This window comes from Chrysemys picta, chromosome 14, assembly GCF_011386835.1.
Source record: "Chrysemys picta bellii isolate R12L10 chromosome 14, ASM1138683v2, whole genome shotgun sequence".
NCBI classification, from domain to species: domain Eukaryota; kingdom Metazoa; phylum Chordata; order Testudines; family Emydidae; genus Chrysemys; species Chrysemys picta.
Genome location: NC_088804.1, coordinates 2,254,426 through 2,275,144, shown reverse-complemented (window position 1 = coordinate 2,275,144; position 20,719 = coordinate 2,254,426). Strand labels below are relative to the sequence as shown.

At 49.9% G+C, this 20,719-nt stretch overlaps 2 long non-coding RNA genes across 2 annotated transcripts; one reads left to right on the top strand and one right to left on the bottom strand.

The window, feature by feature from the left end:
- Positions 1–31: 31 nt before the first annotated feature.
- Positions 32–4,303, bottom strand: LOC135975726 (uncharacterized). Its single transcript, XR_010592732.1, has 3 exons — positions 3,477–4,303; positions 2,472–2,772; positions 32–1,960 (listed from the first exon to the last, which is right to left on the bottom strand). It is a non-coding gene; the product is annotated as an uncharacterized LOC135975726 (long non-coding RNA).
- Positions 4,304–10,900: 6,597 nt separating this feature from the next.
- Positions 10,901–14,108, top strand: LOC135975724 (uncharacterized). The gene is made up of 2 exons (XR_010592731.1): positions 10,901–11,334; positions 12,215–14,108. It is a non-coding gene; the product is annotated as an uncharacterized LOC135975724 (long non-coding RNA).
- Positions 14,109–20,719: the final 6,611 nt, after the last annotated feature.

Below are 20,719 nucleotides of genomic sequence, written 5' to 3'. Positions count from 1 at the left end.
GTCTAATTCTCTATCTGTATTAGCTCACTAAGAAAACAAAAGGAACATGAAACACATGAATGTGAAGCACCAATATCCACCCTCCTATCCCTCCACAAAGAGGATGTAAACAGGCTGTTTCACAGTGATAGTTAAAGAGTTTATTGGTAAACAGCAACACCAGCATTAGAAGTGTCGGCAGAAAAATTAAATGTACCTTTACATTATTGTTGTCCATTATACAAAGATATGTTCATATTGACTATAGTAATTAGTGAAATACAAAGGGAGGCTGACGTGAATCAAACCAGCACACAGTATGTGCACACATGAACAGCAGGACCATGAACCTCTGCTCCAGACATGAAATAACTCCAGTGCAGAAGGCCTCTTGCCAGGCTCTTTGTTCCACCTATGCCTTTGATTAGGCCCTCTGGACTAGGGTGAAATGCACCTTCAACAGTCAGTTGACAGCACCTGTCCTCTCACATTTTTGGTCATTTTGCCCCATGATGCAGTGGGAACTGCACTGCACCAAAACAAACCTGTGTCATTTTAACAGCCCCATGCAACAGCTGCACAGACCTTTGATAAGAGGTTGGTGACAAAGAGTTACTTTCTCCTGGGCATGACCTGTTCTTGCACTGTCTTCATTGGCTCTTGGGATCCTTTTAAAAATTAATCAGACGCAAACTAGAGAAGGCGGTGAGACTGCTGGAGCCTTGCAAACGTGGAGTCACATTCTGCAAGGTGCAGAGCTTTCAGGGGCGCAGCTGCTCATGAGTTTAGGTCCATTCGCTCTTTCAGTTAAGGAGTTCCTCGCTCTCTCACCACCTCCCTCCATCTCTACCCTCACCCCCAATGTTTTTATATACTGGCTGAGGGCCAAATTCTCAGATGCTGTAAATTAGCTTAGCCTGATTCATTTCAATGACACTATGCCCATTTGCACCAGCTGAAGATTAACTGTGAGATTCTTCTACTGGTTTAGGTTACTTTAAAAGGACATTAAGAAGCAGCTGAGTAAGCAGATTTGATGAGGGTGGGGAGGAAAAAGGCAGAGCAAGAAAGAGAAATTGTTTTTAATAAAGGATTTGCTACATCAGCTCAAAGCTGCTCCTTTTGGGTTGGGTTTAGTATGTGGGAGAGGAGGGATAGAATGGTGTCTCCCCTGTTTCAACAGGGTGTGGAGAATAAGGTCTGCGACCACTGAAGACAGCAGGAAACTATACAAGTGCTCTGTTATCACCAGCATGATATGAACAGCCTTGCCCATTGGGCTCAGTATTTGATCATGTTTCAGAGTCACCTTTATATGCTAAGACCACTCCTGAAAACTTCTGGGCCCAAGCAAATTCAGATAACTATAATCATTCACTACAATCATTCAACACCCAACCCCGTAAGGAAGATGCATATTCAAACCATTCAAGCTAAACAGACAAAAAATGCTACTTAACAAGATTAGCTAGGTAGAAAATAGGTTTTCCAGCTCCTCTAGTTGCTCTAAGCCATTTTATCCTCATGTTTGTTCTAGCCCTTAACTAAGAGCTTGTTTCATTCAAGTGCAAACCACAGAAATTATTAACAGTCAAAAGCACAAAGATCCCCTCTGCTAGTGAGTGGCAATGGAAAGCAGCATGGCGCTACCTGTGAGCCAAGAGATCTTTTACAACTTTTTGGCACCACTCATGCTTCCTTTACATCCCTACAGGAAGAGTCAACAGCAGGCAACAAAGTTTCCTCTCCAGCCCTCTGGATTTGGGGACTTCTGGTTCAACAAAACCAGCTGCATAGGTGAGGGCACCTGCTCTCCAGCTTCATCTATCTCCCCTGGATTGTCCTCCTGTGAGACCTGCAGATTCTCGGCTTTCATGTCAGATTATCATGGTGCCTTTTCTGTTAAGCTCTTGAGGGAATCCAAACACGGGAGTGGGAACACAAGCACAGGGGGCACCACAGATGTCTGGAACGCCAGTTTCTAGGGACATCCATAAAGAAAAGATTCTAAGATATTGAGTGTACCTGACCCAAGTCCCGTGGCACAAGTGACTTTTTTAAACAAATGAATTTGTACCCCACAAAATCCAAGGTCACTTATGCAAGCAAGTCATATTTTGGACATGGGCTGTGCTGTTCAGATATTGGAGATAAGTGGGAAAGGGGACCGGTTACAAGATAGTTAAGTCCAAAGCAGACTGCAAAGAGTTACAAAAGGATCCCACAAAACTGGGTGCCTGGGCAACAAAATGGCAGATGAGATTCAATGTTGATAAAGGCAAAGTAATGCACATTCGAAAACATAATCCCAAATATACATATAAAAAGATGGGGTCTAAATTAGCTGTTCCCACACAAGAAAGATCTTGGAGTCATTCTGGATAGTTCTTTGAAAACATCCACTCAATGTGCAGTGGCAGTCAAAAAAGCTAACAGAATGTTGGGAATCATTAGGAAAGGGATTGATAAGAAGACAGAAAATATCATATTACCTCTATAGAAATCCATTGTACACCCACATCTTGAATGGGGGGAGGGATAGCTCAGTGGTTTGAGCATTGGCCTGCTTGTGAGTTCAATCCTTGAGGGGGCCACTTAGGGATCTGGGGCAAAATCAGTACTTGGTCCTGCTAGTGAAGGCAGCGGGCTGGACTCAATGACCTTTCAGGGTCCCTTCCAGTTCTTATGAGATAGGTATATCTCCATATACTGTGTGCAGATGTGGTTGCCTGTAGTAGGTCCTAGCTGGGGCTTGACCCTTCCGGGCAGGAGGGGAGCCACACCGACTCACTACTGTGGGAACAAGCAGTCAGTTAGTCCCGAAACTCCGGCTCTTTGGTGCAGAGTCGGAGCAACCACAGTTAAAGCTCAGGCCCTTGACTGCAGGGGGCTGAGCGAGCAAGCAGTTCAGGAGCCCAGGCCCTGGTTCAGGGCGGGGCAAACACAGTTAGCTCAGACCCTTGTTTGCAGGGGCTGAGCGGGCAAATAGTTCAAAGCCCAGGCCCTGGATCAGGGCGGGGCAAACACAGTTAGGCTCAGGCCCTTGTTTGCAGGGGCTGAGCGAGCAAATAGTTCAAAGCCCAGGCCCTGGATCAGGGCGGGGCAAACACAGTTAGGCTCAGGCCCTTGTTTGCAGGGGCTGAGTGAGCAAATAGTTCAAAGCCCAGGCCCTGGATCAGGGCGGGGCAAACACAGTTAGCTCAGGCCCTTGTTTGCAGGGGCTGAGCGGATAAACAGTTCAGGTAAGGCACGCCTAGGCTTCCGTAGCCGAGCGTTGGGTGAGGGGGAAGCCTGTCACCCGTGCGGAGGGTGGCAGGGGGGAACGCAGGCCCACCCACTCCACTGCGTTCCAGCCCGGGGCCCTAACAGCGGTTGCTGCCGCTGCTGGTCAGTGGGGTATCCAGACCGCAACACACTGACATTGGCTCACACTCGGTTACAGCCGGACCGGGGTCGGCTACCCCCGGGCTGCTTCCATGATCCCCCTCAAAGCCTACCTCGTTCGTCGCGCCGGGATCGGGCCAGTCCATCTGCATGGGCTCCTCTCGGCCCGGGCTCGGCGGCAAGTCCGGTAGCTCTGCCGGGAAGTCCAGCCAATGGTCCTCAGGCGGCTCCTCTGGATAGCAGCAGGGGCGAAGGGGTTCGGGTCCAGTCTCACCCTCAGGGTTAGTGGGGTGCAGTTCCCAGGGACTCTCCCAGTGGCGGGCGTGAACGGGCTTCGGCGGCTCCTCCTCGTAGCGTGCCCGGGGTAGCTCAGGCCAGCTAGAGTCCAGGCCTCGGTCTTCGACGGTCTCCTGGCCGGGAGCTCCCGGCCGCACGTCTGCTCCCTGTGGTGGCTGGCCGCCGACTGAGCTCTGGCGGCCGGCCTTTATACTTCCTGTCCCGCCCCTTGACTTCCGGGGGGCGGGGACAGGCGGTGGTGGTCCCACCCACTCTGGTGCCTGCATGTGGGCTCCCTCTTCCGGGCAGGAGGGGAGCCACACTGACTCACTACATTGCCCCATCTCAAAAAAGATATATTAGACTTGGAAAAGGTTCAGAAAAGGGCAACAAAAATGATTAGGGATTTGGAACAGCTTCCATATGAGGAGAGATTAATAAGACTCAGATGGTTCAGCTTGGAAAAGAGATGACTAAGGGGGGATATGATAGAGGTCTATAAAATCATGACTGGTATGGAGAAAGTGAACAAGGAAGTGTTATTTACTCCTTCTCATAACACAAGAACTAGGGGTCACCAAATGAAATTAATAGGCAGCAGGTTTAAAACAAAAGGAAGTATTTCTTCACAGAATGCATAGTCAACCTGTGGACCTCTTTGCCAGAGAATGTTGTGAAGGCCAAGACTATAACAGGGTTCAAACAAGAACTAGCTAAATTCATGGAGGGATAGGTCCATCAATGGCTATTAGGGATGGTGTCCCCAGCCTTTGTTTGCCAGAAGCTGGGAATGGGAAACAGGGGATGGATCACTTGATGAATATCCTGTTCAGTCCCTCTGGGGCACCTGGCATTGGCCACTGTTGGAAGACAGGATACTGGGCTAGATGGACCATTGGTCTGACCCAGTATGGCCATTCTTATGTTTCTTATGTTACTATACATAGCTCATTTCAGCCTGCCTTTCTTCCCTTCAGACTCTTGGTAAGGAGTCTGTAGTGGCCAAGATAACCCAAGCCTGAGCTACCAGTAGAGAGGGTGTCAAGGCTGGATCCCCACTTTGAACTTTAGGGTACAAATGTAGGGGCCTGCATGAAAACTTCTAAGCTTAACTACCAGCTTAGCTCTGGTTCGGCTGCCACCATTTCAATGGATTCCATTCCTGGGAAACCTTGAAAAACCTTCACCAAATCCCTGGTGAATACAAATCCAACCCCCTTGGATCTTAAAAGAAGGAGAAATTAACCATTCCCCTCCTTCCTCCCACCAACTCCTGGTGAATCAAGATCCAAACCCCTTGGATCTTGAACAAGGAAAAATCAATCAGGTTCTTTAAAAGAAGGTTTTTAATTAAAGAAAAAGGTAAAAATCATCTCTGTAAAATCAGTATGGAAATTAACCTTACAGGGTAATCAAACTTAAAGAGCTCAGAGGACTCCCCTCTAGTCTCAGGTTCAAAGTACAGCAAACAAAGATAAACACTCTAGTAAAAGGTACATTTACAAGTTGAGAAAAACAAAGGAAAACTAACACGCCTTGCCTGGCTATTTACTTACAAGTTTGAAATAGGAGAGACTTGTTTAGAAAGATGTGGAGAACCTGGATTGATGTCTGGTCCCTCTCAGTCCCGAGAACGAACAACCTCCCAAACAAAGAACACAAACAACAGCCTTCCCCCCCCAAGATTTGAAAGTATCTTGTCCCCTTATTGGTCCTTTAGGTCAGATGCCAGCCAGGTTACCTGAGCTTCTTAACCCTTTACAGGGAAAAGGATTTTGGAGTCTCTGGCCAGGAGGGGTTTTATAGTACTGTACACAGGACAGCTATTACCCTTCCCTTTATAGTTATGACAGAGGGGTACAAGGTTAATAACGGCAGCCCTGTGGATGCAGCATAACACATGTAGGATACATTTAGACGTTCCACTGTTTGGTACAAGCTACTTCAGGGTGTTAGAATAGCAGTTACTACAGTTTGAATCTTGGCTATCTAAAGACTATGCATTCACATTAAAGCCTTAGATTGCACCACAACTTGTGGACCATCTGTGTTCAAGCAGGCCGGGTCCCCCCACCATCCAACTGATCCAGCAGGAGCTTCCATCATCTTAAACTGGTGAAAAATGGCGGAAGAGAGAGAGCAGCTTCTGTCCATTAGGGCCTTCCAGAGTAGTTGTATCTCTATACCTTTTCTCATATAAGTGTTGACATGTTTCCATGCCCCGTTTTTGCTTTATGGCTCACCCCTCCCCGCCAGGTCTCATTTTTGGATATGTGCATATTTGGTGCTGTTGGCCATTTTGAAAAAAAAGATTTTTTAAATGTTGGTTTCATTGATATGTAAGCAGAGTCAGGATGAGCTCTACCCTGACATCTGGTGGTGAATTATGGCGAGTGTGGAAAAGAACTCCAGGGGCTGATCTTGTTTGCATAGGCACACCCACTCGCCTGGCATGAAACAACAGCAACTCAAAGTGGTTACTTTGGCTGGTGTGGGATCCCCAGTTTCTTTGTTATTGGGGCAGGAAGAATAAAGTTTTGTTACCCTGATTCTGTGAATCAAGGGCAGTGAATCTGTTGTATGACAGAAGGACTGAGTGAGTCCATCACCATTACCTAAGTAGCACTTGCTTGACAAGGGGCATGGGTTACAAAACCCAGTGAATAGAGAGAGGATGGGGACAGGTATTTGTACCTGATGGTATGGCCCCCCTCCCTGAGGGGTTGAAACACCAATTGCACTACCTCCTCTCTCCACTGTTGAATGTCAGAGCTAACTTTGATTCCATTAGAAGTCTAATTACAGACTGCTGAGCTGAATTCACTTTGGGCCAATGGTGCACTAGCACTGGGGCTCCCCTACTATGAGCTGAAATCACAAAAGAGCTGAGATCACTGAGGCTGTGTTAACTAGTGGGGGAGCCTGAAGCTATATTGCTAAGCGGCTGGCGAAGCAGCTAGCAGAGTGGAGCCTCATGGGGACGGTTGGAGCGGAGCTGAGCGACTCACAGGTCGGTGAGCAGGGTGGAGCGGCTGGAGAAGCAGCGAGCAGAGCAGAGCGGAGCCTTGTGGGAGCGGCCCAAGGAACGGCTGAAGTGGAGCAGAGCTGAGCGGCTCACAGGTCGGTGAGCAGAGCGGAGCAGCTGCCAGAGCAGCTCGTGGACGGCAGGAGCGGCTCATGGGACAGCTGGTGGAGTGGAGCGGCTCGTGGAGAAGGCTGCGGCGGAACCCCTAGATACAGAACCCGGCCCTTGTTGCTGCCAACTTAGATGGGCAGAAGGGTTACAGATATTTATTGGGTGCCTTAGAACAATATGATTAAATAAAGCTTTCATACCTGTTCCTCATTTCTTTCTACATAATGCCTTTAGCATTCATCTTTAAAAAAATGATAGACAGACGCTAATGAAAGACAATATAGCAATTTCACTTATTCCATTTACTCTAAGTAATGTATTTCTTCATAGCCATGTAGTGGCCTGCTAGGCAAGGCTGAGAGCTGAGAGCTTCTTAACGAGGCTGTGATCCCTAAGCCTTTTAGCATCCCTTAACCAGGGGGCAGGGCTACTCAGGGCTACTCAGGGAGACCAAGGCTTTAAAAAGCCCACTCCTAAGCGACCAGAGGGGTTGGGCACCAGAGTAACACTGGAAACCCTGACAGAGTTATCAAGGGCGCAGTCTGCAGCTGTGGGAGGGGCCATTTTATTTAAGGTGGATTTGTTGTTGCCTTCTTTGATGCTTTTAGAGTCAGCGAGCTGGTGCCTAAGGCAGCTGTGGACAGGTCTCAGCGTGCACTCAACCTAACAGACGGGCAACTGTCTGCAGGGGCATTGTCCTTGCACTTAAAGTACTCGAAGCAGACCAGAAGGAAAATGGGGGCTGAGGTGGTGTGGAAGGAATGTGCAGATGAGTGCTTGTGCCCAGTAAAGACAATAAGAGCCTTACTAAAAATCCAGGGCCTGCAGTCAGACCCATTGTTCACACACGGCGATGGCAGCTTCCTGACAAGGTACCAATTTAATGCAGTACTGAGGAAAACCTTGAACTACTGCGGCCTTTACCTGGGTAAATTTGGTACTTATTCTTTCAGGGTTGGAGAGGCTGCAGGGGGTTGGCACATGGCAGTGCAGGCCATAGGGCACTGGAAATTAAGGTGTTACAGGGCTGACAGCCACACCGAGGAAAAGAGGACAGGGAATGCCAAAAATGTAACAGCACTTGTTTGTTTCAGGAGCTACCCAGAGTGTATGCACCATGTGGATCTGTGGGCACTCCACAGTGCATTGGCCCCACAAGAGGGCAGGCAGGCTAGCAGCTGGATCTCATCTGGCTTCAGGGCCAAAGAACACATCCAGAAGAGGTATGCAGTGGGATCAACTCATTGCACTTCTGCTCTGACAGGCCAGGGCTGGGAGCAGACTCAACCTGCATGGACAGGGCTAGAAGGAAAGTAGGTCACCAAGATATTCAATGATCCAACAGGGGGACTTCTGTTACAATTGGCCAGGGCCGGATTAACTTTTTGTGGGCCCAGTGCGAAACATATTTGTGCGCCCCCCCCCCCCCGCCCCAGGGAATGAAGGGGCCAGGGGCAAGAGCACAGCAGGCAGGGTGGATTTGATTTAAATCATGATTTAAATCACTAGTCAGGAAGACTCAATTTAATCATGATTTTCTACATAAAAGTGCATACTTGTTGGTTGTTATAACCTTAATACATATTCTTCACAACTCAGAGATAGATGTAGGTTTCATTTTTAGAAGGTACACACTATACATTTTTAAACAGTGATTTATTTTGAAAACTTTTCAGATGAGTTTTACAGCTGTATCAGAAAATGAATGATTGTTTGGTTATTTCATTTACCAAAGATAATTGAAACAGATATTTATGAAGCCATTGGGAGGTGAACTATCTCCAATTCAACAGGTTAATCATTAATATTTGGGGGATTTTCTTGCCAGGCTGTATATTAGAAGGAGAACATCACCAGACAGACATTTAAATTGTTTTATTTAACTAAAACAACAATGATAAGTTTTCTGGATTTTTTTCTTCAACAGCAAACATAATATTTTAACAAAAAAGCATATGTCCCTCGCTTCTCACATTTATCTCCAGACTTCTTCTCCTTGTCCAGATCTATTCCGCCCCCAACAATCTTCTATTCATTGAACTTTTTGAAACTTTCCACTTTTAAAGAGAGATTGACCCTGTATACACAAATAGCGTTGAGGTCTGTTATTTCTCACGTCTATATATTATTTATTTATTTAAAAACATATTTGCTGTTAACAAGCATGTTACTTCTGGAGACACAAATTCACTGTTTGAGAACTGCAAAACTAATCATCTCTGATGGTTTCTTCTAGACTGAGCACTGAGTCCTACTGGGTAGATAGAAAGATTAAGCTAAATAATCTTTACCAAAGCCTGTGGAACCCCATCAAATTGGGTCCCTAATCCATGAACTATTAGAACTCATTTACAAAACTTTTATTAAACATTACATGAATATATTGTCTCATACTATAGAATTAGAATTTATAATCCCTATTCCATGATGAGATATAATGTATCTTAATTATCCGATTAAAATTTTTTTTAAATCTGATTTTTTTATTTTTTAAAAAAAAGTCATTGATTTTTATCCACCCTGACAGCGGGGCATGGTGGCGGGGGAGGTAGGATTGGTTCCCAGCTGGAACGAGGAAGGGGTCAGGGACAAGAGCACAGCGGGGCATGGTGGGGGAAGAATTGGTCCCCAGCTAGAGTGAGGCAGGGGCCAGGGGCAAGATGAGCACAGTGGGGCATGGGGGGAGGATTAGTCCCTGCTGACTGGAGCAAGGCAGGGGCTGGGGGCAAAAGCACAGCGGGGCGGAAGCTAGGGTTGGTCCCTGGAGCAAGGGAGGGGCCGGGGTAAACTGCAAGTGCAGCGGGGCTGGGGAGGGGGTAAACAGGATCCCCCCCCGGCCCCTGCCCACATAGAGCAGGTACCGACCTTCTCCCTGATTCTAGCCCATTCTCTTCGTCTCTCTCTCTGCACTGAGCTGAGGGTGGGGTGCACTAAGTGCAGGGCTGGGGGTGCAGGGTCTGGGAGGGAGTTAGGGTGCAGGAGCAGGCTGGGGGTTGGGATGCAGGGTCTGGCCAGGAGCTAGGGTGAGGGAGGGGGCTCAGGGTTGGGGCAGCAGGTTGGGGTGTGGAGCGCTTACCTGGAGCAGTTCCCATTTGGTGCAAGGGGTGCAAGTGGGAATGTGGATGTGTGTGTGCAGGAGGTCCCGTTTGGTGCTCAGGGTTGCAGTGGGGATGTGTGCAAGTGTCAGGGCATGGGACCTGGGGGGCTGGGTATGTGGGGGGGTGCAGGAGTCAGGACTGGGGTCTGTGGGTCTGTGAGGGGGTGCAGGAGTCAGGGCAGAGGGCTGGGGTCATGGGGGTGTTCCCACTCCCCTGTCCTGAGCGGCTCATGGCAGGGGGCTGGAGGGGGTATGCCCTGATTCCACCCCCTTCCCAAGGCCCCGCTCCTGCCTCTTCTCCGCCTCCTCTCCCAAGCGGCAAGTGAGCTGTGGCTCCGCTCCTCCCACTCCCTCGTGCTGTCAAACAGCTGTTCGTTGGCAGGGAGAGTGGGAGGGGCGGGGGAAAGAGGCAGGGGAGGAGCTTGGCTGCCGGCGGAGCCTGCCCTGCTGCAGCAGGAGCTCCAGGAGCCAGCGGCACCAAGCTTCTGCCCCCACAGGAGAGAATGGGGGACAGGGGGCGAAGAAGAGTGGTCCGGGCCGGGGCCCCTTTGGAGAGGGGGCCCATGCCATGGTAAATCCGCTACTGCAATTGGCCAAAGTTTTCAGGGACGATGGGGTACATCGGGGTGGTGTTACCAGCCAGTGTGGTTGGTGGGCTAGTTGCTGGCACTCCCTGTGGCTGGTTTCCAGTGCCATTAAATGAAGAAAATGAATGGTTCCCAGAGGTAAAAGATCTGGGATTTTGGTGATGGGCCTTCAGCTCATCTGATAGGATGATATCACAGCTCAATGGCCCCCTCCCTCAGGGGGTCCCCTGGGGAGGCAAATCAGGATTGTATGTTGCTAACACTATTGCAAGGCATTTTGGGAAGGGTTAATGGTGTGAGTGTGGAGTGAAATATTCCTTTGCAGGTTGTGAGAGGCAGAAGGGGGAGGAAGAGAGAGACAGGAATGGGTTAACTTGACGCTCCAGCTAGGTCCAGCAGAGATAAGACGCTGACTTCAGCCCAAGGCCACAGCACACAACTGACTGTCGGCTGCCTGCCAAGACAGATGGGGGCCCGGATTCCAACCTCAACCAGCCATGAGAAAGGAGGCTTCAGCTGAACAGACCTGCAGGGGCTGCGAAAACGAGGGAGAGAGTGAAGGCCAGTGAGGGGGAAAACAACGGTTTTGGCGCCCCGAACAAGTTTTTGCGTCCCTGAAAGCTGAGGTTTTGGGAAAGCTGAGCAAGCCACGGAAGGCCAGTTTGGACTGGTACAAAGAGCATGGAGGACAGAGGTCCCTGAACGAGACGTCCCCAAGAGACTCCAGGACTTAAAACCCTCCCGGGAGCTAAAGCAACTCGGAGATCAACAGCAGACCCCGGACGACCTGTGCACAGGACAGAACTCCCATCCACCTCTTCCCCCCATTCTTCATATGTTACACCCGGGCTTGGCCAGCCCCGGGTAGTGCGTGTGTGAGTATGAAAGTGGGTTAGGGCTTGGGGCACCATCTCTTTCTTCCTTCCTCTGAGTGACGTGGGGAACCCCCAGCACTTTCCACTGTTATTTTATTATTTTATTAATAAAGAGATATATTAGAATTGGAAAAGGTACAGAGAAGGGCAACAAAAATTATAAGGGCTTCCATATGAGGAGAGATTAAAAAGACTGAGACTGTTCATCTTAGAAAAGAGATGACTAAGGGGGGAGATGATAGAGAACTATAAAATCACGAGTGTGGAGACATGAATAGGGAAGTGTTATTTACCCCTTCATGTAACACCAGATTCAGGTGTTAGGGGGCATATTCCTTCACCCTCTCACTTCCCTGGTCCTTCTCGCATGAACAGAGAGCAACAATACCGGAAGTCCGAAGGTGCAAACAATTCGATGTTTATTGGGGTGAACTTTCAGCAAGCATGCTTCCAGTTTCCTTCCTCAGTGTCCCCTTTCCCAGCTCTGATACCACAGAGCCTTGCCTGTGTCCCTGTTCCCATTCCCGCCCCTTACTTCCTGATTGACTGCTGACTATATAGTAAAACTTGAGTTCTGCTTAGCTATACCTTAACCAATCATTTTACTGAAATTTAACTAACCAATCCTAACATATTGTAACATGATTATTTAACCAATTATATCCCACCACCTTAATTGGTTTACACCCAACAAAATTAATTATACAGCAGACAGAAACCATCACAGAACCAGACAGAGATTATACAGACAAACAATAGGGAAGTGGAGACTACAGTGATAGAACAATACAGAAATGAGGATTTCACATCCCAGCTATTGATAAGTGAGTTCTTGCCAGACAGGATGCGATCAAACTAAGTTTCCTTTTACATCTTCTAGGCTCTTCCCTTTCTCTGGAGGTGATAGATCGGATCAACTTCCTAACAGCCCCAGAGCACCTTATTTCCATGGGACTAGTTGGAATGTGAGGATGTGACCGTACACTTCCCAGCTTATGGCTGCCTCTGCTGCTTCGCCAAAGGCCTGAGCCTAAGAACAGGGCCTCCGACTGTCACAGTGAGAAAAGGCCCTTACACAGGCAGGCAGTGATTTTGATTCTTTTATACCTCTATCACTAGCTTAGTGATAAGAATACACCTAAATAAGGAAGTACTTCGTGCAATGCACAGTCACCCTGTAGAACTCATTGCCAGGGGATGCTGTGAAGGTCAAAAGTATAACTGGATTAAAAAAAGGAATTAGATAAATTCATGGACCATCAATGGCCATTGGTCAAGATGGTCAGGGATGCAACCCCATGCTCTGGGTGTCCCTAAACCTCTGACTGCCAGAAGCTGAGACTGGATGACAAGATCAATTGCCCTGTTCTGTTCATTCCCTCTGAAGTACCTGGCATTGACCACTATTGAAAGACAGGACACTGGGCTAGATGGACCATTGGTCTGACCCAATATGGCCGTTCTTATGTTCACTGTGCAACCCATTACGGTCTCCCACAAGGAACACACTGGTGCTTAATACTGAGCAGGAAAGGCCACAACATGTGTTGTGAGCAAATCAAACATGTGCAATTGCTCACTGGCACAAGCCCTTTAACCTTCACAAAGCAGAGCAAAGAGGGCAGCTTTCTATCTGCTGTGAAACCCCTGGGGTGGATTCTGACCCATGGCAGATTTAATCTGGTGCCACATCTCCAAAGCTAATGGAGTTGCTCCTAATTTACACCAGCATAAATAAGAGCAGAATCAGATCCCCGTCTCTTTGAGCTTCATGACTTTTACATATTTCAATCACAATTATCGATGGGTCAAACCACAGCCATGACCTGTACTCTGGGGCCAGTAACAAGGGTGAGGCGAGTGAGGCACTTGCCTCAGGCACACAAAGCTGGGGGGGGGTTTGCAGAAAGTGGTGGAGAGAGAGAAAAAAAAGCTGCTGGCACGGAGATATTTATAACCCAGGTGATCTCCCCCCCGCCCCCCAGCCCCACCCAGGGCCGGCTCTAGGCTTTTTGCCGCCCCAAGCAAAAAATTTTTTGGCTGCCCCCCCACTCAGCCCACCAGTGCCCCCCCTCACCCGCACCCCCTGCCACCCCAGCACTGAGCTCCCCCCCAAATGTGGAATCCGCTACCAGCACACGGCGGCCAAGTCCTGGCCCAGCCGTGACTCTGTCCCCATGTGGGTGGAGCTGCTGGGCGGCGCGGAGTGGGAGAACTTCCAGGTGGCGGTGCGGCTGCGGGGTGGCGCGGAGAACACGGCCCCCTCCCTGGGCTTCACGGCGCTGCTGGTGGCCAAGGTGGATCAGTTTGTGCTCACCGCCCTCACCCCTGACATGTTGGCAGCCGAGGACCTGGAGAGCCCCCCGGACCTGCTGCTCTTCAGCCTCACCGCGCCCTGGCCCAGCCCCGGCGGGCGGGAAGGCAAGGATCTCCGGTTGCGGGGCTACCTGCTCAGCACCAACGAGCCCAGCCGGCCGCTTGCCTCTTCACACACTCTGGGAGCCCCTCTCGCCGCCGCCGCAGCCCGGGCTTGGCTCCAGGGGACCCCACTTCCCTCCCTCCCCGGCTCCTCACACACTCTGGGCAGGGCTGCCCAGAGAATTCAGGGGGCCTGAGGCAAAGCAATTTCGGGGGCCCCTTCCATAAAAAAAAGTTGCAATACTATAGTAACATGTATTTGGAAATGTAAAAAATAACTAGTGAAATAGATTCAAAAATTAATTTGTAATAATTTGAAAATACACTAAATACATTAAATGCTTTAATGGTATGTATACATTTGCAATTACATAATGGGCTGTTGCTGGGTGATGGTGATGGTTGGTGCCAATGGGCTGTCGCTGCCTGGGGGTGGTGCTGCTGTTGCCCAGGGCTGGGTGGGGAGCTGGGCTCTGGGTTGGGCGGTACCCGGCTCACAGGGGCTGGGCTCAGGGCTGTGGGGAGATGGGGTTGGGGGGTGTCTGTCTCAGAGGGGCTGGGCTCGGCGCTGGGGGTCAGAGCTGTGAGGGGGATGGGGTCGGGGGGTGTCTGGCTCAGAGGGACTGGGCTCGAAGCTGGGGATCAGGGTTGTGGGGGATGGGGTCGGGGGGTGCCCGGCTTAGAGGGGGTGGGCTCGGAGCTGGGGGTCAGGGCTGTGGGGAGGATGGGCTCGGGGGGGTGCCTGGCTCAGAGGGGCTAGGCTCGGCGCTGGGGGTCAGGGCTGTGGGGGATGGGGTTGGGGGTGCCCGGCTCAGAGGGGCTGGGCTCGGCGCTGGGGGTCAGGGCTGTGGTGGGGATGGGGTCAGGGGGTGCCCGGCTCACAGGGGCTAGGCTCGGAGCTGGGGGTCAGGGTTGTGGGGGATGGAGTCGGGAGTGCCCGGCTCAGAGGGGCTGGGCTCAGAGCTGTCAGTGGTTTTATAATGGGGTAACTAAAAAATAACAAAACAAAACAAAAAGAACAAAACAAAAAGAAAAACCAGGCCCATAGGCTTTATCCTTCATGTGTAATGGATTAAATTTTTCGGTCATGAGTTTGTTCTGTTTTCTGTTTTCACAAAACATGCAATAGACATCAACTTCACTATGGGAAAAATGTTGCTAATCTTCAATCTATTGGGGAAATGCCTGAAAAAAACACAGAAATCACCTCCCAGAATCTACACGATTTAGACATTTATGCTCCAATACGTCTGTTGGTCTATAAGGTGCCACAGGACTCTTTGTCGCTTTTTACAGATCCAATGTTTTCAATCTTTCCCCATAGGTCGTGTTTTTCTAGATCTTTAATCATTTTTGTTGTTCTTCTCTGGACTTTCTCCAGAGATTAAATAGGGCTGGGGTGGGAGCTTAGTTTAAAAACAAAACAGGGCACTGTGCGGTTTTCCACACTGTGCAACTGAAAACTATTTTCCACTCCCAGGGAGGGTCATTGTGACACTTGCGTGTGACTGCATCCCCTGCTGCCCAGTGTTATCGATTATTATTTGTTAGACCAAATCACATTTTTTTGCACAAATTTTTTTTCTGCTTTTTAAAAAAAAGGTGTGTGTGTGTGTGTGGGGGGGCTTTTTGAAAAGAAAACCTTTTGTGATAATTTTTGACATCTTCAAAATTATTTTTTTTGCAGTTTTTGCAACATTTTTGTCTATTTCTTGAAATCAGAAATTTTAGTGAACTCAAGTTAAAAATCTTTCATTTGTGTATATGAAAAAAGTCATGTTCAGTACAGAGTTTGCCAACAAATTCAAACATTTGGCCTAAAGTTTAAAAAATATGGATAAAAGTGTTGCAGAAACTTGGAACTTTGCAAAATAGAAACAAAAATGTGTGTGGTTTTTGACCAGCTTTGCAATAGATTAATATTACCATTATAGTACACCTATGCCTTTCTACCAAGAACTGGGACATCTTATTCTAGACACTGTATAAACATATAGTAACAATCCATCTCTGCCTCCAAAGAGCTTACAGTACATCTAGAGAAATAAGACAGACACCTGGAAGGAAAAAGGAATCTAATTGTGCCTCCTATCTCTTTGCGAAATCTGAGAGAGAGAGATGAAGGTTGAGATGTTCAAAGGTAGCTAGCAGATTTAGACACGCAGCTCACATTAAAATTAGTTCACCTCCACCAAAATAATTCGCCCAAGGTCACACAGCGAGCAGAGAATTGAATCCAGATCTCCTGAGTCCCAGTTTAGTGTCTTTTTAGCGTGGAGTGTTGTAAGCCTTTGACATTAATAAATCTTGGTGTTCCTTTCCCATGTGTCACATGACTCAGAGGAGAGAATTTTGCCTCCTAAAACAGCATGACCCCAGACCCAGGACTGCAGTGAAGAGGCAAATGGAGCAGAGCTCTTACCTGTGCACACACAAAGAAGTGCCGTTAAGAAAGACGTGCCCCTTTTCCAATTCCCACCCTCACTGCTGCTGTCACTGGCTCTCTTGTCAGCACCTTGACATGAGACCGAGGCCACGTCTACACATACAGCGCTGCAGCGGCACAGCTGAACCGATGTAACTGCGCAGGTGCTGCACACCTGGTGAAGACGCTCTGGGCCGATGGGAGAGAGCTCTCCTGTCGGCATGAAAAAACCACCTCCGTGAACAGCAGAAGCGACGTTGGTGGGAGAAGCTTTCCCACTGACACAGCGCGGTGACTGTGCACACGAAGGCTTATGTTGGTGTAACTGATGTCACTCAAAGGGGTGGTTTATTCACATCCCTGAGCGACATAAGTTAGGCTGACATAGGCCACCGGGTAGACATAGACGGAGTCTTTTGTTTGTTCAGCTTTTACAGCTTCTAAACTCTCGCTTCCCCTTTTTCCCCTCCGCGCACATTACTGAGTGTGTGGTCTGCAGTCTTGTGCCCAGAGCTCTGTCTAGCCACAGCCGCAAATCCCTTTAATAGAGCTGAGTGTAACCGGTGATTACCCTTCACCTCCATCTCTGCACCGTGTAGCACACTGCCTAGAAGCTCCAGCCTGAGAGGCAGAGGCTTGTTCACGTCTGCATTGGTTTGTGTCCTATTTTGGTCTCTTCCGGTATCAACCCCAAACACACAGTCACATACGAGGCCCTTAGCCTTTCCCAGGGCTCTGCCGGCTATTTTCAGTGTCCTTGCTATTTAAATCGTTTGTTTTTTTTTTAAGGGTGGAGAAACCATTAGGTCAGTAAAATTAAGACACAAGGGGTCAGATTCTCTTCAGGCGTAAACTGATATGACTTCATTCTATTCAATAGAGCTACCCTGCTTTATACCAGCCGAGGACCTAGCCCCCGGCATTAACTATAACAGGGGGCTTAGCTGCGGCACTGGAGGGTTTAACATGCCACCAGAACTGTGGCTACGTGGAGGATATGACCAATTAAGTGAGATGTGAGAAAACTCTTATCAGTTTAAGTGTTAAAGCACCTCCCATCCACAGACTGTTGGTGGCCGGGGCAGGGCAGTAGAACATGCAAGAGAAACCCAGCGCCTCGAACTCTACCCTGAGCAGGGTGTAGGCGTTTTCAGTTCTCCTTTAAAACCTATTTGGGTGATTATGTAAGCCACCACTTTCCACTCATGACTTGAGAGTAAAAACAGTTTAAGTGAATTCATTTTGAAAGGCTTGTTACTTCCGTGTATTGGAAGGAGATGAAACTAGTGTGGCAGAGTCCTCGTAACCCCAACAAGGCTGGGCCCAGGATTCCTGGGAGGTTCGACCCCCCCCACACCTTGTCGTGGTCACTTCGGGCAGGGGCTGGGGTGTCCCCATTCCAGGGCATAGGTGCTGACTCCTTGGGCGCCCCGTCCCCCTGCCCCAGGGCACCTCCACTTCCGCTCCGCCTCCACCCCTGAGTGTGCCGCTTCTCCCCCTAGCTCCCAGCGCTTTCGTGGCGGCAAGCACTGGGAGGGAGGGGGGAGGAGGGGGAAGGCTGCGCGCTCGGGGGAAGAGGCGGAGCCAGGGCGGGGATTTGGGGAAGGGGTCTAATAGGGGCAGGAAGGGGGTGGAGTTGGGGCAGGGACTTTGGGGAAGGGGTTGGAATGGGGGCGAGGCAAGGGCGGGGCGGGGACGGGGGGTGCGAGCACCCACCGGCACCAGGAAAAGTTGGCGCCTATGCTCCGGGGTGCTCTCTCTGCACTGGACGCTTCCCTGACCCACTGATCATTACATACAGTTCAAAGCAAATACAATTTATTAAACAGCAACCAATTAAAAAAAATAAGGAAAACATGGGAAAGGTGAAAGGAAAACCCGTCACCCCGTTGTGTGGCACGGGGACATCAGGGAAGTTCAGTCTGTTCCTCACACGTCCCAGGCCTCCTGCCCAGCCCTGGCTGGGCTGCAGGTCGGACACTTGCTCTGGTGGTGGCTACACGCTCTCAGGCTCTAGGTGGCAGGACCCTTCTTCCCAGCGTCACCCACACCCCATTGGGGTTACGATCCCCCCCAAATCTGGCCTGCCGGACCCCTTGGCTGAGGACATCTCCCTGTGGTCCTGGGAGTCCTGCAGACCCTGCCTGGTCACTCTGGGTGTGATTGGGTCCTCTGTCTCAGCAGCACCTGGGGCAGTGGCCAAAGTAGGGGGTGGTTCAGACAGGTGCAGTGGCCACGGTGGCAGATGCACCCCAAACTTGTTGAGCCACCAGCTCTATCAGTCTCTCCATTAGGGAAGCCCCCTTCCCTATGCTGTGCCTTCTGCTCCAAGAACGGGTTCATCGGTGTGTAACGGCATGGCAACCACCTCTCATGGGCACCCCCTTCTGGTTGGGTGTGTCTGCAATCTTTAAATAGTCCCAGCACTGGTATCAGGCCATACCCCCAAGGCTTCCTCCCTGGAGGCAAAGGTTTCGCCCGCTTGGTCTACTTTGGCCCCAGCTGGGCCACGAAGTAGTTCAGTTCCCCTTCTGGGGGTTTCTCACTGCCTGATTGTAAGGCAGTTCCTCACTGGCCTATTGGAGGAGTGGGGGAGATCCAGGCCCACCCACTACTCCGGGTCCCAGTCCAGGGATCTTAAGAATAGCAGCCACATGCCACCGTGTCCCTTTAACTACATGGCTTTCAGTTCCCTGGGCCACTTTCCCATGGCCCCAGCCTTTGCCAAAGCTTCACCCTCACCTGAGGGCTCATCTAAGTTCAGGCCCAGCAGCCAGCCAGGAGCCCTTTTTGCTCCCCGAGTCCCTGCCAGCACTGAGCTCTCTATGGTGCTGCAGTTCCCTTTGGCCAGCCAGGAACAACACGTGCACTCCTCTAGCTCCAGCAAGGAACTGACTGTCCCTGCCTCTGCAGCTCCTTTTTATAGGGCCCTCCTGGGCCCTGATTGGCTGCTTCACCTGCAGCCACTCTAGGCTGCTCGGAGGTCTCCTTTACTGCTCCTTCCTGGGATGGATGTGGCAGGACATCGAGGCCTCCAACAAGTGGCCTCTGGGCCTAGTCCAACCCATCACATGGTGTGTTTTGCTGCTGAAGTGTCGGATCCTCCCATGTCCTGAGGAACTCAAACTGCTCCCGATTCCTCCTGTCCATGCCAATAACCAGGTGCTACAGAGTCCTACTCCGTCTGCCTCTGCTGTCTCTGGGGTGCCGCTCCTGTCCTTCTAGCAGAATGGTTTCCCTCCCGGGAGCCGAAGGTCCTGCCATTTCAAAGACAAGGGTAGCATTATATGTTTTTTCATGTTGCAAAAGCCAAGAAATCTTCCTCCTTATCATAATTTGCTGAAGGAGGCCACAATATTGATACTTTTCAGCATTCCAGGAATGTGACTGTTAGAACATCCTTGGATCCCAGACAGCTTTTGCAGCCCATGAGGAAGGAGCAGAGGCTACTGACACTAAGATATGTGTACTAAGGTTTTAAAAATTTAGAATTTTCATAGACTCTCAGAAGGCCGGGGAGTGGCAATACATTCCAGGGGCAACGCTACCAGCTTACAATTTCTTCTTTAAAGGCTGGCCAACATTTGGAGAAAATATACGTTGTCAAGATACCAGCATGGAACAGGGACATGGCTTTCCAGTCCTGTGGAGGAGATCCAGCACTCTATGCCAGAGAGATGTTTCTGCAAATGGTCACCCCTGTACCTGTCGCTGAATGGAGGGGTTTGATGGGCTGTGAAGGTGGACTAAGCAGATATGTTCTGCCCGTGACCATCAAGACCCAGCTTCAGCTGCTGCAACACCACAAATTTGTTGAAATGTGCTTACAGGCCTGGGAGGCAATTTGACTGGAAATTGACTATATCCTCATCAAGCACATGGACTTGCCATGCAAAGGAAAATGTGAACTATGACCACCCTCTGCCCCAGCATCACCAGAAAATCCTGCTTCTGTGCCTGCCTAACAACATGAGACATGGCCCCTTTATTTGGTTCCCTGGCGATTCAGAACAGCACCATGAGCCCCTCACCTGTCCATAGCAAAGGGACATCGCACTGTGTTTATCCAGCTGCCAGACCGGCTTCCTTACGCACCCTCATTTCCGACCTTGTGCAGCATGGCTCAGTGCAGGGAGAAGCCAGACCCCAGGGACAGGGAGAGGAGAATTTTGTCATCTTCCAAGGGAGAGCGGACTGCTGGGACTAACTTTTTCCTCAGATAACTAGTGTCCACTTCCCCTTCCTGGACCTAACCCCCAAACCCCTGTCCTGTGCAGCTCCTCTTTGTATGTGGATAGTAAGAGTTCAGCAGAAAGCTGTTCTGATGTGGTCAGCACAATTCATACCTACGGGTGAAAACGGGTGACACGGCCCTTTATAGATTGGGGAAGGACCAGGCAGAAAAGGATTCAGTGCATTGTGGGACTGGAGGACTATTGAGACTCAAGACCTGGTACACTCCCTTTATCCCCGTCCATGCTGCCAGTTGGCATGGGAACGGGGCCTGGCCACAGCTGGAGTCATGACCACCGCACCCCTCAG